Raw genomic sequence first — 15,681 nt, 5'->3', positions numbered from 1 at the left:
CAATTCGCTTCCTCACATGCTGAAGCTAACGCTATAAGCTCAGCTTCCATTGTAGAATTAGCAATTATAATCTGTTTTTTAGACTTCCAACATATAGCACCACCACCCAAGGTAAAAATAAAACCTGAGGTAGAGAGAGAATCACCTCCAATCGGCATCGCTATATCCCTCAAGTACCATAGGATACTTGTTATAAAACAAACCATAATTTTTGGTTCCAGATAAATATCTCATAATTCTTCCCATGGCTAGCTAATGATCTCAACTTGGCTTGCTAGTAAACCTTTCTTTCTTGGCCAGGCTCCGCAAAACCTTCGGGTTGGTCCATGTAAATCTCCTCATCTAGATCTCTATTTAAAAAAACTGTTTTTACATCCATTTGATGAATTTTTAAATCATGAATTGTAGCCACTACTATCAACAGTCTAATGGATGTAACTCTAGTAACCGAAGAAAAAGTATCAAAGAAATCAAGATCAACTTGTTGCTTAAAACCTTTAGCGACAAGCCTCGCTTTATATTTATCTATAGTTCTATCCAGTTTAAGTTTTTTACGAATGACCCATTTACACCCAATAGTTTTACAACTTGGAGGTAAATCCACTGGCTTCCATGTTTTATTTGAAATTAGTGAATCTATCTCATCATTTACAGCCTCTCTCCAGAAAATAGCATCAGGTGATGATAAAGTTTCTTGCACCGTAAGAAAAATTTCTTCCACATTGTAAAGATAATAGTCAAGGCCAAAATCCTTTTCAACTCTAGCTCATTTACTCCTCCTTGGTTGGATTTGAGAATTTTCTTGTTCTTGAAAAACTTGAGAAGGAGTAGAAAAGTTGGGCATGGATAAAATATTTTCAGAAATTATTTGACCCCCACTATTTCTAGATTTGAAAGGGAATTTATTTTCATGAAAATAGCATTACCTGATTCAAAAATAATATTATTTTCCATATCAAAAAATCTATAAGCTGTACTATGCAATGTGTAACGCCCTCAAAATAATAAAATTAAAACCCATCAACTTAGACATGCATTAAGACAAAGAAACCAACCATCTTTCCATTAATCTGAATAGTTCTTACAAAAGTATTACATATTAACAACAAAAGCAAATGCCCTACGAGCTTACAGCTTTCCAAGTTAACACTTGGTTACAAAAAGAAGAGTGCTAACTCAATACATATTAAGCCCTTGGCTTGAATTTATATGTAATACATCAAAAGAAAGCAAATAACAAGCAGTCTGTCTGCCTCTAGCCTCCCAAGCTAAGTCCTTGGAGGTGGCATGCTACCTGTACCTGAAAATATGTCCCATAAAGGGTGAACCACAGCACAGTAGAAATAAACTAAACCAGCCATGAATAATGACTAAAAGATTAGCAGTTGATAGGTGGCCAACACAGATACATCCACATATATCACATTTCGGTTTCATGACATTAAGTCCATGTCACATTTCATTTCCCATGTCTTTTCCCATGTCTTTTCCAACTTTGAGTTTGAAAACAAGGCTCAATACCTAGCCAGATAACTTAATGAGATTTAGACTCATCTTTAAAACACTTTCGAAATTCATGAGGGATACACATTTTAATGCTGTATCAATAACACATAAACCATTCCCACACTTTGAGAAAGATACACATTCCGGTGCTGTATCAACATAACATAGAATTACTTCTATACTTCACAATTGATAACGATATACGTTTTAGTGCTATATCAAATCAATTCAAACACTTCCATAATCAACACTTGATACACATTGTAGCGCTGTATCAATGTCACACAAAATCCGATTTAGAGGTCCATCCCCTATCTTCCCCTAAACCGTGGAGTACATTCCCCATCTCCTCCCACACAACGCATGTGTATAAACATAGATCATATACAATCAATCAACACATAGAATTAATGTATTATTCCAGTTGCTATATTCAATAGCATACTCAATCGATTAATTTTAGTTTGCCTAATCATCATGCAGTGTCTATAACAATCAAGACTATCCTCCACCGATAGCCCAAAGCAGTTATTTCTATACTGAAAATAAATGCACCAAATGGATATATAATCAACATTTCAACTAGGTGAACGATGAACGAATCTAACTACACCCTTTAATCTCATACACGTCCAATTTCAACATTCTCAATTTAATTCCTCTTTTCTTCAAATTAATTATACCAATTAATTTATCAATGTAATTAGAGCATTTCCCATAATTAACATCACAACCATAAGGTTCCATTTTCACCAATAATCCAATATTGATCTCATTTCTCTATGCCAAACATGCATACAAGTTTATATAAACAAAACCCCAACTTTTGTTAAATTACACAAAGGCCCAAACTTTCTCAAAATTACCCAACAACCCCCAACTCATCAAAATGCTAAATTTTAAAGACAAAACTCATGAGAAGGAGTAGGATATCCCTACCTCGAAGTTAGAGCTCAAACGGGAAAGTTGAAGAAAACCAAAATGCTCCAAACTCAAAGATCCACGGATCAAAATGGAGCCCTCGACGATCCACACACATTTTACAAAGGCCGAAGGATAGTGAGACACTCTAACTAGATCAAACCCTAGAGAGAAGGGAGTTTCTAGAGAGAGGAGCTCTCAAAATATCTTTTTAGAAAGTAAGAGAGAGAGAGAGAATGTAAAAAAGTGATTTTAAAATGCCCAGCTGCCAACTGATATACGACATTCCCGCTCGAGCGGAGAACACAATGCTCGAGCGTCAAGAACAAAAAACTAGGTACGCTCGAGCGCAAGAAGGCCCGCTCGAGCGCTAAGACACAAGAATAAAGTACATCCGCTCGAGCACGAAAACCAGTCCGCTCGAGCGTAGATTTTTCCCTCCCAAAACTTACACCAAAAAGTACTACACGCTCGAGCGCCAGAGTACCCGTTCGAGCGCTACCGCTCGAGCGTAAAGAAACCTACTCGAGCGTAAAAATCACACCTGCAAAAGTTTTGCAGGGACACGAAATACTAGGAGTGTGCAATCTCCGCTCGAGCGCAACAAGGCCCGCTCGAGCGGAACGACCAAAAACCTGGCAACAAGATTTCAGACCAAGGTTCAACCCACCTGTTCGAAACATGCCCAACACATCCTAAAACTCAAACAAATGGAATTAAAGGACGACAACAAGATAGATACAACTACCAACTCCACGGAACCGAGTCCGGAATACAACAGAACAATAAAGGGACAACCGGGATCGCTATACAATGCATACCCAAGAAAAGCACAGATGGTAGCTCGTTCTCCCAATTTAGGTCGCTTAGGATCTGCAAGCCTCATAAAAGCTAAACAACCCCAAACCCTCAAATAACCTAGATTTGGTTTATGTCCCTGCCACAACTCATAAGGTACAATTTTAGTTTTTTTGTGTGGCACTCTATTTATCACATGGCAAGCTATCAAAATAGCCTCGCCCCAAAGATTTGAGGGAGCACCTGAATCAATAAGCATAGCATTCGTCAAGTCAATTAACTTTCTATTTTTTCTTTCAGCTACGCCATTAGATGAAGGTGAATATGGTGGAGTAGTCTCATGAATAATTCTCAAAGACTGAACAAAAGAGTTGAATCCTAGAGATTCATACTCCCAGCCTCTATCACTTCTAATTCTTTTAATCTTTTTACCGAATTGATTTTCCATTTCAAGAAGGAATTCTTTAAATTTCTCAAAAGCATCACTTTTATTTTTTAATAAATATACATTTGTGTATTTTGAAAAATATCAATAAAAGTGATAAAATATTGTTTACCACCCCGAGTTAAAATTCCTTCAAACTCACACAAATCAGTATGAAATAATCCCAGCAATTCGGTATTTTTTTCAACACTTTTATGAGGCCTCTTGGTAATTTTTGCTTTATTGGAAACTTCACATTTCTCAAAACTTTTTTGTCACTTTAGGAATTAATCCTAAACTACTCATGATTCCCACATATTTACTGTTAATATGACACAAGCGAGCATGTCAAAAATTAATAGTAGACAACATGTAAATAGTGCCATAGTAATAATCATCAAATTAATTAGCAAGGAAATTTAAGAGATAAAATTGACTACTTATCTGTATTATAGGAAACCACTTTTGCTTCATGTGCCTCGTAATCTTCATCATTGATCTCCTCGGTTGGGATTTTGTTTGGATTCTTTTCAGTAAGAACATATGCAACTTTTAAAAGGCTGAGGTAAAAAAGAACTTTTCCTTTCCACCTTTTAAAATGAACTCCCTTGAACTTGAAAGGATTGTTGAGATCTCCAATTCCATCATTGGTTTTTTTTAGTACTTGTTCCATGGTTGATCTCCTTAAAATTGTTGGTGAAAAAACCAGAAAAAATTATATTTTATTGATAAATGATGTAAAGAAAATGAGATACAAATAGATCAGGCTGAGGCACGGATATCTCATTTTCTTTAAAGAGATCAAGCCCACTGCGGTAGGAAGAACCCCAATACCGATGCAGCAGTCACAAAACTATGAATTGTTCCCTCCAGGATATAACAGTCCGACCACTTGTTGTATGGTTCAGGCCAACTCTGCACAAGATGGTGAACTTAAAGCTCCACCAAGAAAAACACCCTTCTTTGGTAATAATCTCTCTTGTATAGAAAATAGTTGGTGTGTGTTGGTATAGAAAATAGTAGATAAGAGGAACTATTTATAGGCCACTAGGACCTTACAACTTACACCAAAAAATAATGACCATTAAACAAGAGAAAATGGTTACACGGGCGCGATATCACTATATATCAACAAGAGGAGGATTACACACTCAACTCACACTCTCTGCCTCTCTATATAGCTTATTCCCTCTCACTCTGATAACACACACAGAGTATACACTACTCTTGTATATTGCTCTCAGCCTGTCTGTGTATCTCTTCGTTCTCTCTTCACCATCTCTATTTAAACACTTAAGAGAAGGTGAAGAGGAAAGCTGGCCTTGCATATGTCCAGCTTGTTGCCAGCTTGTTCTTTCTCTTTTGTTGGTTGGAAGCTACCCCACCACCATGTGGGTAGTGGGTTGATGCCACCCTTACCATGTGGCTGCCACCCTTACAATGGGTTGATATCCAACAGCTTTGAGATCTCTATGAATAATTCTAAGTCTAGAATCTTGGTGAAGATAGAGAATCCCTCGGGAAATCCCATTAATAATGTGGAAGCGTTTTGGCCAATCAAGTAATGTGCTTCTAGTCCGATCTGCCAAACATGTTTGAGTTAGTCCATCCTCCAGCTAGTAAGATGCATGAATTGAAATGATTCCCCAATGTAAAATCACTTCTTTTTTTTCTTTTTTCTTTTTTTTTTGGGGGGGGGGGGGAAGACCACTTAGACCAGGTTCATGCATATGCACATGTACAGCACTACCATCAATTTTTTGCCCCATTTTCAAGTAAATCAAAAAGCTTATATAAAACTGAAATGACTGGAAAAAAATATATATATATAAAAAAAAACAGAAGAAGAAAAAAGAAAGAAAGAAAGGATACTGGCTGGTCGGAGAGTGAACTAGTTGTATGAGCAGAAATAAAATATTTACGCTATATACAGTATAGTTTCAAGCGAGACAAACCAAAAATAAACTAGTCCAGGCTTTTGTTGGGCATATATTCATAGATCAACAACTTTTCTTCTTCTTGAATGCAACATCCCAAAAGTTTCACTTGATTTCGGTGTTGAAGTTTGGCAATACACACAAATTCATTCTTGAACTCATCTAGTCCTTGGCTAGAATTATTTGAGAGCCGCTTCACAGCTATTTCTTCTTCTTCTAGAATGCCCTGGAAATCACCATTATGATTGGTAGAATATCATTCTATTAGAACATAAAACAAAGAACTTTTTCCCTTTCCATTCCTATTATTATGTTCTTAAAACTTTTTTATGTTTGTTGTTCTGGCTGACATTGTTCCAAACAGGTGCACTCATGAGTATGACCAATAATTTATATTACATTATTATTTCCACATAATTACACAGATTTCATATGTGAGAAAAGATGCATCAAACCAATTGTCTACTTTGAAAACTGAAAGAAAAAAATATCACATGTAATGCCAGAAAATACCAGGGTTGTGTAATAAGAAAATTTGGCAGTGAATGTTTTGTTCTTCGTGGGCGAGTGCCCGCAGATGGAGGGGATTTAGAGATTTAGAACTACTTTACAAAGATTTTAAAGGATAGTGTAATTTCTTACCCAATGAGTCTTACGCGCATTTATTAATGTGTGCCCATTACTTTTTATTGAGTGATATGAAAATCTTATTAAGAAATCCATTTATATATAGGGAATTACACTATTTTAGATAAGATAGCCTTTCATTCCCGTCACTCCTAAGCAAATGGTCAGTCTTAAACATTTTTCATCAGAGTAAACTTAAAGATAAAATTCTTCTTCTCAAAGCAGATGTACTTATCCAAATTTTACATTTAGAATGGCGGGTTCTGCATTAAAAGGTTTTACGAAAAACACAGGGATAAAAAAGATTGGGCATCAGTCACATGCTACAGACTACACAAGAATGTCTTTGCATTGTCACCTTGTAAACGGGTCCAAATCCACCCTCTCCAAGTTTATTGTTGATAGAGAAGTTATTTGTGGAATTAGCTATTACAGCTAAGTCAAACAATGGTAACTCTAGATCTTCCTTCTGGCTTTTGTAAGTGTAATAATGTTTGGAGTTGTGCATCAGATTTCCTGCAAAGCTGGGATGAAGTGGATGTAAATGAGATGACCAGATCTAACAAAGTATTATACCATTATACGGATTACAGATTATATATATGAGTGAGCTTTTGTTTTCTTTTTTCTTTCTAAATTAAGACAAAGGCATATAAGTTTACCACAGAATGCTTATCTCAGATACCTTCTCCTGTTCAGCTGTGAATTCTTCTTTTTCCTTTTTCGGAGATACAACGTTACACTTATACCCAGAAAAAGAAGTCCAAATAATGATGCCAAGGTCACTCCGACTATCTCTTTTTTCTTGCCACTGAAGCCGACACTGAAGCCAACTTGTTGAACTGTTGAATCCTCAATCCCTTTAAAGTAATGGTCAATTCATTCAAGTAATACAACCACGAGGGCACAGACATATGTATATAGTGTCAGTTGTGTTAGGGAAAATCGATGTGATTCCCCACAAGTAAATCAATCAATGGGAATAAAAATTAATGCGGAAAAATTAAATCAAAGGCAACACAAGAATTTTTACGTGGTTCCCTCAATGTGAGGTACGTCCACGGGATCGAAATCCGATTTCACTATCAACCAAATAAGTTTCAAACGATTACAAACGAGACACTAATAGTCTCACAAAACCACCCTTAGGTGAATTCCAAATAATCACAAATAAACAAGAGGAAAGACCTCACCAAATAGATGAACCAAAATCTTCAGAACCAAAGTTGAAGAAGACCCAAAATAACGAACCAAACTATCTTCAAAACGAAGCAGCCGAACAAGCACACTAATGGTGCTTCCAAGAACAAAAGCCAAAGCACCCAAAATTTGATTCCACCAAATTGATTGATACCCCAATCACTCTCACGGGAAGAAAAAGAATTGCTACGGCTGCGTTTTTATTTTCTTGGGAAAAACAATACACATCATATTTTGAATCTGGGGTTTTCTTCTCAAAACCTAATTGTATCCCAATTGAATTGGGTTTCTTCAAATATAATATATAAAAATATATTATACTAAACCAAGCCAAATTAAACCTCTTTTAATAAATCAACTGGGTCCCACACTCCAATAAGGAGGTATATCCCAACAATTCTCCCCCTACCGACTTAGGTGGAGAGATCAACCATACCCGCCAAAGTTCGACACTTCAAATGTTTGTCCCTCGACAAAGTCTTTGTCAACATATCTGAAATATTATTATCTGTGTGAACCTTTTCGAGTTGCAACAATTTCGAATCTAACACATCACGAATCCAATGGTATCTCACATCAATGTGTTTCGATCTCGAATGAAAAGTAGAATTTTTACTCAAGTGAATAGCACTTTGACTATCACAATAAAGCACATACTTTTCTTGCTTTAAACCCAACTCTTGCAAAAATTTCTTCAACCATAACTCTTCTTTGCAAGCTTCTGTAATAGCAATAAATTCAGCTTCGGTAGTTGAGAGAGCAACACATTTTTGTAATTTAGATTGCCATGCCACAGCTCCCCCTGCAAAAGTCATCAAATACCCCGAAGTAGATTTCCGAGAATCAACATCACCAGCCATGTCAGAATCTGTGAACCCATCAAGCATCGGCTTACCATCCCCAAAACACAAACACACCTTCGAAGTCCCTCGAAGATACCTTAGAATCCATTTTACCGCTGCCCAATGTTCTTTACCCGGATTAGAGAGAAAACGACTCACCACACCAACGGCGTGAGCAATATCCGGCCTTGTACAAACCATGGCATACATCAAAGAACCAACTGCTGAAGCATAAGGAACTTTCTGCATCTCTTCCTTGTCTTTCTCACTTGTAGGACATTGATTCGAACTAAGCTTGAAATGACCCGCAAGTGGACAACCAACCGACTTTGCTTTTTCCATATTGAACCTCTCAAGAACTTTCTCAATGTAGCTTTCTTGAGACAACCAAATCAGCCCCTCTTTGTGATCACGAACAATTTTCATACCAAGAATTTACTTTGCCGGTCACAAATCTTTCATAGCAAAAGACTTGCTTAACTCCAATTTCAACCTGTTTATCATGGTAGAATCTTGACCCACAATTAACATGTCATCAACATAAAGCAAAAGAATAATAAATTTACCATCTGGAAAATTTTTCACAAACACACAATGGTCCGAAGTGGTTTTAGAAAAACCATTATTCATCATGAAAGAGTCAAATTTTTTGTACCATTGTCGCGGGGCTTGCTTGAGGCCATACAAACTTTTCTTCAATTTGCAAACAAATTTATCTTTCCCTTTTTCCACAAATCCTTCCGGTTGCTCCATGTAAATTTCTTCTTCAAGATCACCATGCAGAAATGCGGTCTTCACATCAAGTTGCTCAACTTCAAGGTTCATACTTGCAGCCATACCAAGTACAACCCGAATATAAGACATTTTTACAACTGGCGAGAAAATTTCATCAAAATCAATACCTTTCTTTTGCCCAAACCCTTTCACAACAAGACGTGCCTTGTACCTCAGATTCTTGCCATCATTCTTCAATTTGAAAACCCACTTATTTTTCAGAATTTTCCTCCCCTTAGGCAACTTCACTAAATCATAAGTGTGATTTTCAACTAAGGAATTCATCTCCTCTTCCATGGCCTTTTTCCAATCACCTTTCTTTGCATGCTCAATTGCTTCTTGGTAGCTCTCAGGCTCCCCTTGATCAGAAATCAACACAAATTCATTGGGAGGATACTTTCTTGAAGGTTGTCGGTCCCTTGTAGATTTCCTCAACTCAAGTTGTGGTGACGGTACTTGAGTTGGATGCTCTTCCTCAATTTCTGGCTCATCTTCATTAGGATTAGCATCATCCTCTACATTTTCAATAGGTGGCTGCACATCTCCCCCGTTTTCATCATCAACTGAAGATGAAGGAGATGAATCCATGTCAATGAGATCACTAGTTTTTGGCACCGGTTGATCACCTTTGCCAAAGTCTTCAATTGTTTGGTCTTCAAGAAACACAACATCACGGCTTCGAATGACTTTCTTGTCGACCGGATCCCACAATCTATACCCGAATTCATCACGCCCATAGCCAAGAAAAATACATTGTCTTGACTTGCTATCAAGCTTGGACCTCTCATCTTTTGGAATGTGAACAAAAGCTCGGCAACCAAACACTCTCAAGTGCTCATAAGATACATCTTTACCAGTCCAAACTCTTTCTGGAACATCACCATTCAAAGGATAGGAAGGAGACAAATTGATCACGTCAACCGCTGTCTTCAATGCCTCACCCCAAAAGGATCTTGGCAATTTAGCTTGTGAAAGCAAACACCTTGTTCTTTCCACAATTGTGCGGTTCATCCTCTCGGCAACTCCATTTTGTTGAGGAGTTTTCTTAACTGTCTTTTGGTGCCGAATACCTTGGCTGCAACAATACTCATCAAATGGCCCAATGTATTCACCACCATTGTCTGATCGGATGCACTTCAATTTCTGCCCTGTTTCTCTTTCAACCATGGCCTGAAAATGCTTAAATACTTCTAGAACTTGATCTTTAGCTTTTAGTAGAAAAACCCAAACTTTCCTTGAATAATCATCAATGAAAGTAACAAAATAAAGTGCACCACCATGTGTTCTAACTTTTAAAGGACCACAAACATCCGAATGAATCAACTCCAAAACATTTTCTTTTCTAGAAACAACATTTTTATGAAAAGAAACTCTATGTTGTTTACCCGCCAAACAATGAACACAAGTTTTAAGATGTGTACCTTTCAAACCGGGTAGAAGCTCTTTCTTGAACAATACTTGCAGCCCCTTTTCACTCATATGGCCAAGCCGCTTGTGCCATAATTCGGTAGAAGTATCATCTTGAAGTGCATTGACAACACCTTTACAAATTTTTCCTTGCATCGAATAAAGTGTATGAGTCTTCTTGCACTTAGCCACCACCAAGGAACCTTTTGTGAGCTTCCATATTCCATCACCAAATTTGTTGTTGAAGCCTTCATCATCTAGCTTCCCAGTAGAGATCAAATTGAGGCGAATGTCGGGAACATGCCTCACATCTTTAAGCAACAACTTGCAGCCCAAATTTGTTTCCAAGTAAACATCACCCATACCAATAATCTTGGACAAACCTTCATTACCCATTCGAACAGAACCATAATCTCCTGCAGTGTAGGTAGTGAAGAAATCAACTCGAGAAGTCACATGAAAAGAAGCACCGGAATCAATCACCCAATTGCTCTCTTGGCCCACAAAATTGATACAATCATCTTCACAAACGACCATGAGATCACCATTGGTAGTAACTGCTGTTGTGTCTTCTTGCTTCTTATCTACACTTTTATCACGCCTTTTCTCCTTATTCTTGAGCTTTCGGCATTCTCGCTTCATGTGCCCTTTCTCATGGCAATAATAACACTCAACGTCTTTCTTTGAAAAAGAGCCATCTCTTGACTTGTCACGGCTTTGATCACGACCATGAGGAGTCTTACTCCTCCCCCTTGTTTTGCTTCGGCCTCTCACAACAAATGCTTCCGAATGAGAAGAACCGGCTGATTTTCTTCTAGTTTCTTCATTCAACAGGCTACTAGTGACTTGGCCCATTGTGACAACTCCATCGGGCGCCGAATTACTGACGGTCACAACCAAAGTCTCCCAACTTTCGGGCAAAGAACTAAGTAACATCAAAGCCTGCAACTCATCATCAAAAACAATTTTCATAGAAGCAAATTGGTTAACAATACTCTTTATTTCATTCAGATGTTCCGGAATAGGGCTGCCCTCTTTATATTTTAAATTAACCAACTTACGAAACAGAAAAGCTTTATTTGTGGCTGATTTCCTATCATAAAGGCCCTCTAATTTTTTCCATAAATCATGTGCTGAAGTTTCAGTAGCAACATGATGAAACACACTGTCATCAATCCATTGACGGATAACACCAACGGCTTTTCGATTAAGCCTATTCCATTCATCATCTTTCATACCCTCGGGTTTGCCACTAGCACCCTCAATGGGTCCATATAAATCTTTACAAAATAATAGGTCCTCCATTTTAGTTTTCCAAGTTACCCAATTACTTCCATTGAAGCTAGACATACGACCCACATTCCCCTCCATTGATTTACACAAATAACTAAACCCAAATAAATCGTAAGCTCTGATACCAGTTGTTAGGGAAAATCGATGTGATTCCCCACAAGTAAATCAATCAATGGGAATAAAAATTAATGCGAAAAAATTAAATCAAAGGCAACACAAGAATTTTTACGTGGTTCCCTCAATGTGAGGTACGTCCACGGGATCGAAATCCGATTCCACTATCAACCAAATAAGTTTCAAACGATTACAAACGAGACACTAATAGTCTCACAAAACCACCCTTAGGTGAATTCCAAATAATCACAAATAAACAAGAGGAAAGACCTCACCAAATAGATGAACCAAAATCTTCAGAACCAAAGTTGAAGAAGACCCAAAATAACGAACCAAACTATCTTCAAAACGAAGCAGCCGAACAAGCACACTAATGGTGCTTCCAAGAACAAAAGCCAAAGCACCCAAAATTTGATTCCACCAAATTGATTGATACCCCAATCACTCTCACGGGAAGAAAAAGAATTGCTACGGCTGCGTTTTTATTTTCTTGGGAAAAACAATACACATCATATTTTGAATCTGGGGTTTTCTTCTCAAAACCTAATTGTATCCCAATTGAATTGGGTTTCTTCAAATATAATATATAAAAATATATTATACTAAACCAAGCCAAATTAAACCTCTTTTAATAAATCAACTGGGTCCCACACTCCAATAAGGAGGTATATCCCAACAAGTTGCTATATATGTAATTAATTAGCAAATAACTAACAAAATTAGAAGAAAATTTTGGGATTCCTTATTTTCTGCTGTTTTGTATAGCTTATGGTTAACAAGGAATGATGTATATTTATTTAATCATAATGAAATTTATTGAAGTGAGGTAATTGATGTAATCAAGGTCCAAGAGGCATTTTGGGTCACAGCAAACTTTGATGGTGTCAGTTTTACCATTGATGAGTGGGTGAAGAAATTGAAACTGAAGAATCTTAAAAAAGTAGAAGCTTCCTTGAGCTGTGCACTAATGTTCTACAATTGAGTACACATGTTTGATTGGAGAAGGACAGGTGTACTGTCTTATATCAATCAACTCATCAAACCAAAGCAGGCAGCCACTTCCACCTCGTCGTACGTGTAAATTTGTGTAAGCTGTACAAGAGCAGTTGTTCAAGCATAGCTTCTCACATTCCCTTAGGGTCGTGATCTTGTTGAACCAGGAATACCGTGTGTCCGGCAATTTATTGCCAGAATACTTGAGAAATTTATCTCCATTATGGCAATCCAACGGTGTCCTCCGAAGACACCCATTAGACCAATCTCCATTTCCCCATTCTATTTGGTTCTGGGGCACAAATTTACTCAAACAACTACATACTGTTGAGTTTCCATTGTTACAGATACCATTTGCACCACACAAATAATAGTTATCACAGTTGTCTGTTAGTGAAATCAGGTTACGGACCCATTCCTGTGTTCGATCAATCCATATAAGCTGTTGTACAACGCCATCATGACTCAGAACAATCCTTGAAAATTTTGAGCTTGTTAGGGTCTCATAACTATAATGCACCTCGTCCATAGTGAATACCAATTCCAATGTGTAGAAGCGACTATTCAAGTCTCTTGTCGTACTAAACCCGATACCATTCCATGGTCCAGTTCGATAGACCTTAGCCGAATTGCTGCTTAGAATAAATTGTGGATATCCTTCAGGATCACACCAATATGTAAACTCACCTTTAGCTGGATCATCACCGCTCTTCCATGGCGAGAGTTTGCTCTCTAGGCCAGTTACAAAGTTCTTTCTGAGCTTCATGCCTGGCAAAAGAGTATCACCAGGATAATCAAAACCACAGAAAATGCTCTGGGTTATCATCATTGGCATCTTTCACAACTAGATTTCCAGAGTCCATAAGTTGTGCAACAGTATCCTGTGTGGATCTTGTCACATTGGCAGCCCAAATGATGTTGCTGGTACCATCGACAAGGGCCAGAATTCCAGGGTCGATTATCATTAAGACGCCTGATGAATCGACGAGTGGGATTTCTCTGTTTGCAACCCATACAACAGTCTTGACAGATATTTTCTTGTGCCATATTCCAAGGTATTGATTCCGGGAATTGCCAGGGCTGAAAAAACCCATTTCAAAGATTCCACCAGATGAAACAATGGTATTGTTGCTATAAATGGAGTGGGTTTTGGTTATGGTGTCTGTTGCATTGGAGATAATTAAGATGGAAAATAAAGAGGAAAACAATAAAGGTATTTCGAGGCCTTCCATTAACAATTTTATCTCTAATTTCATGCAATTCATCTGTGTTTTCCAATATTTATTCGATTTGTAAAGATGTCCAATTTTAAAAAGAAAAAGACCTACAGACCCAAGTCTTCCATGGTCTTTTCTGTGTATGTACCTTTCAGTTGGTGCCGGTTATTAAATAGAAGACTAGGAATTCTACTGTCTGTTTGAATGCTTGACTTGAATAGTCTTCGCTTCTACAGATTCTGATCTCTTCACGATTGCCATCGTAATCATGGCATCAAATCAACGATCTGAATTGGATTTCGATATTGCTAGGATAAAAATCAACTCAACGAAAATGTCTCTCTCCTTCTCCCTCCTCCACGCCACAACCAAATGCGACCATAAAATAGTAGAATAGAATTGCCTACCATCAGGCTAAAAAGAATACAATGGTATCAGCTTGCAGACTCAAATCAAATGGTTTAAAAAACACAGACAATTATTCATTGCCCACATGCTAGAAATTCTATTTCCACACACTTACTTATCTCTATGCACACATTTAATGAAATTTTATTTTAATGACAATTGTGCCCTAAAATAAAATTACTATAATAGACATCAAAACACACCCACAATATTATATCGGAATTTTCTCTATACACATCTTTTTAAAGCAAAAAAAATCTCAATACACTGTGATTTCTATTCTTTATTATTAATTATATATATATATATATACATACATACTGTGCCATCTTGCTTAATGATTGTCGATTCTTAAAAAATGGATGTTTGGACTGATTGATTGTTGGGAACCTTAAGTTTATACATGCTCATAATCTGGTATTGTTGATTTTGGACTAAACACAATGGTCTTGCAATGGATCGATATATATATACATATTGGGGGAACAAATATAGTGGTTGGCAAGGGTGAAATGGCGCGGGCAGTGAGGGCTGGGGTGCCTGAACTAACAAATTCATCCAAATAGGATGCCGAATTCGGGGGCAATTCATCCAAACAGCAGCTTTAGAGCCCAATTTCAATTCCTATGACAATTTATTGCTTGAAGAATCACTATTTGCAACTTGTTGAATAACCAGAGCAGTTGGAATTTGATCAAAATTGACAGGAACTGCCTAGTCATCTTGCTAGTTATTCAATTGAAAAACTCTAATTAATAACCCTAGTTTCACAAACCCATGAAGCACAACACTGAAATTGAGCAACAACACTCTTTCTTAGCTCAAAACAAACCAAATGAGAGGTTACATCAACTGTTTCGTCCCCAAAGCCTAGACCTAATTGTTGAGAAACCCAAGAGAGCAGTGAAATGGAAATGAAATTTGGTGAATGTTATAAAAATGCCATGAAAGTTGCAATTATTAATCAGTTTGGGAACCCCTCTGATAGCAAAGAAATTGTGGTTATTGAAAAGAAGGAAGATTGGTAAATGGGGTAAAGGTGTGTGAAAGGAGGGTTTAGGTGGTGTGTACAAGATATGAGTTAAGGTATAATTGGAACATTTAAGTATGTAGAATGAAAAAAATAATCAAAAAATCAAATTAATAAGTTTGTGTATTGAAAAATGATATGTACTGAGATAAGGAGGTGCGTGGAAATAGAATTTTCCACAAAACAATCC

At 37.3% G+C, this 15,681-nt stretch overlaps 2 pseudogenes; both read right to left on the bottom strand.

The window, feature by feature from the left end:
• Window positions 1–5,614: 5,614 nt before the first annotated feature.
• Window positions 5,615–13,602, bottom strand: LOC114268943 (G-type lectin S-receptor-like serine/threonine-protein kinase At4g27290 pseudogene; annotated as a pseudogene).
• A 28-nt stretch (window positions 13,603–13,630) lies between these two features.
• On the bottom strand, window positions 13,631–13,930 carry LOC145796340 (G-type lectin S-receptor-like serine/threonine-protein kinase At4g27290 pseudogene; annotated as a pseudogene).
• Window positions 13,931–15,681: the final 1,751 nt, after the last annotated feature.

The sequence above is a fragment of the Camellia sinensis genome, chromosome 7, assembly GCF_055761805.1.
Source record: "Camellia sinensis isolate YWXY chromosome 7, ASM5576180v1, whole genome shotgun sequence".
NCBI classification, from domain to species: Eukaryota; Viridiplantae; Streptophyta; class Magnoliopsida; order Ericales; family Theaceae; genus Camellia; species Camellia sinensis.
The sequence above is the reverse complement of the archived record's forward strand: the minus strand, read 5'-3'. Positions and strand labels throughout refer to the sequence as shown.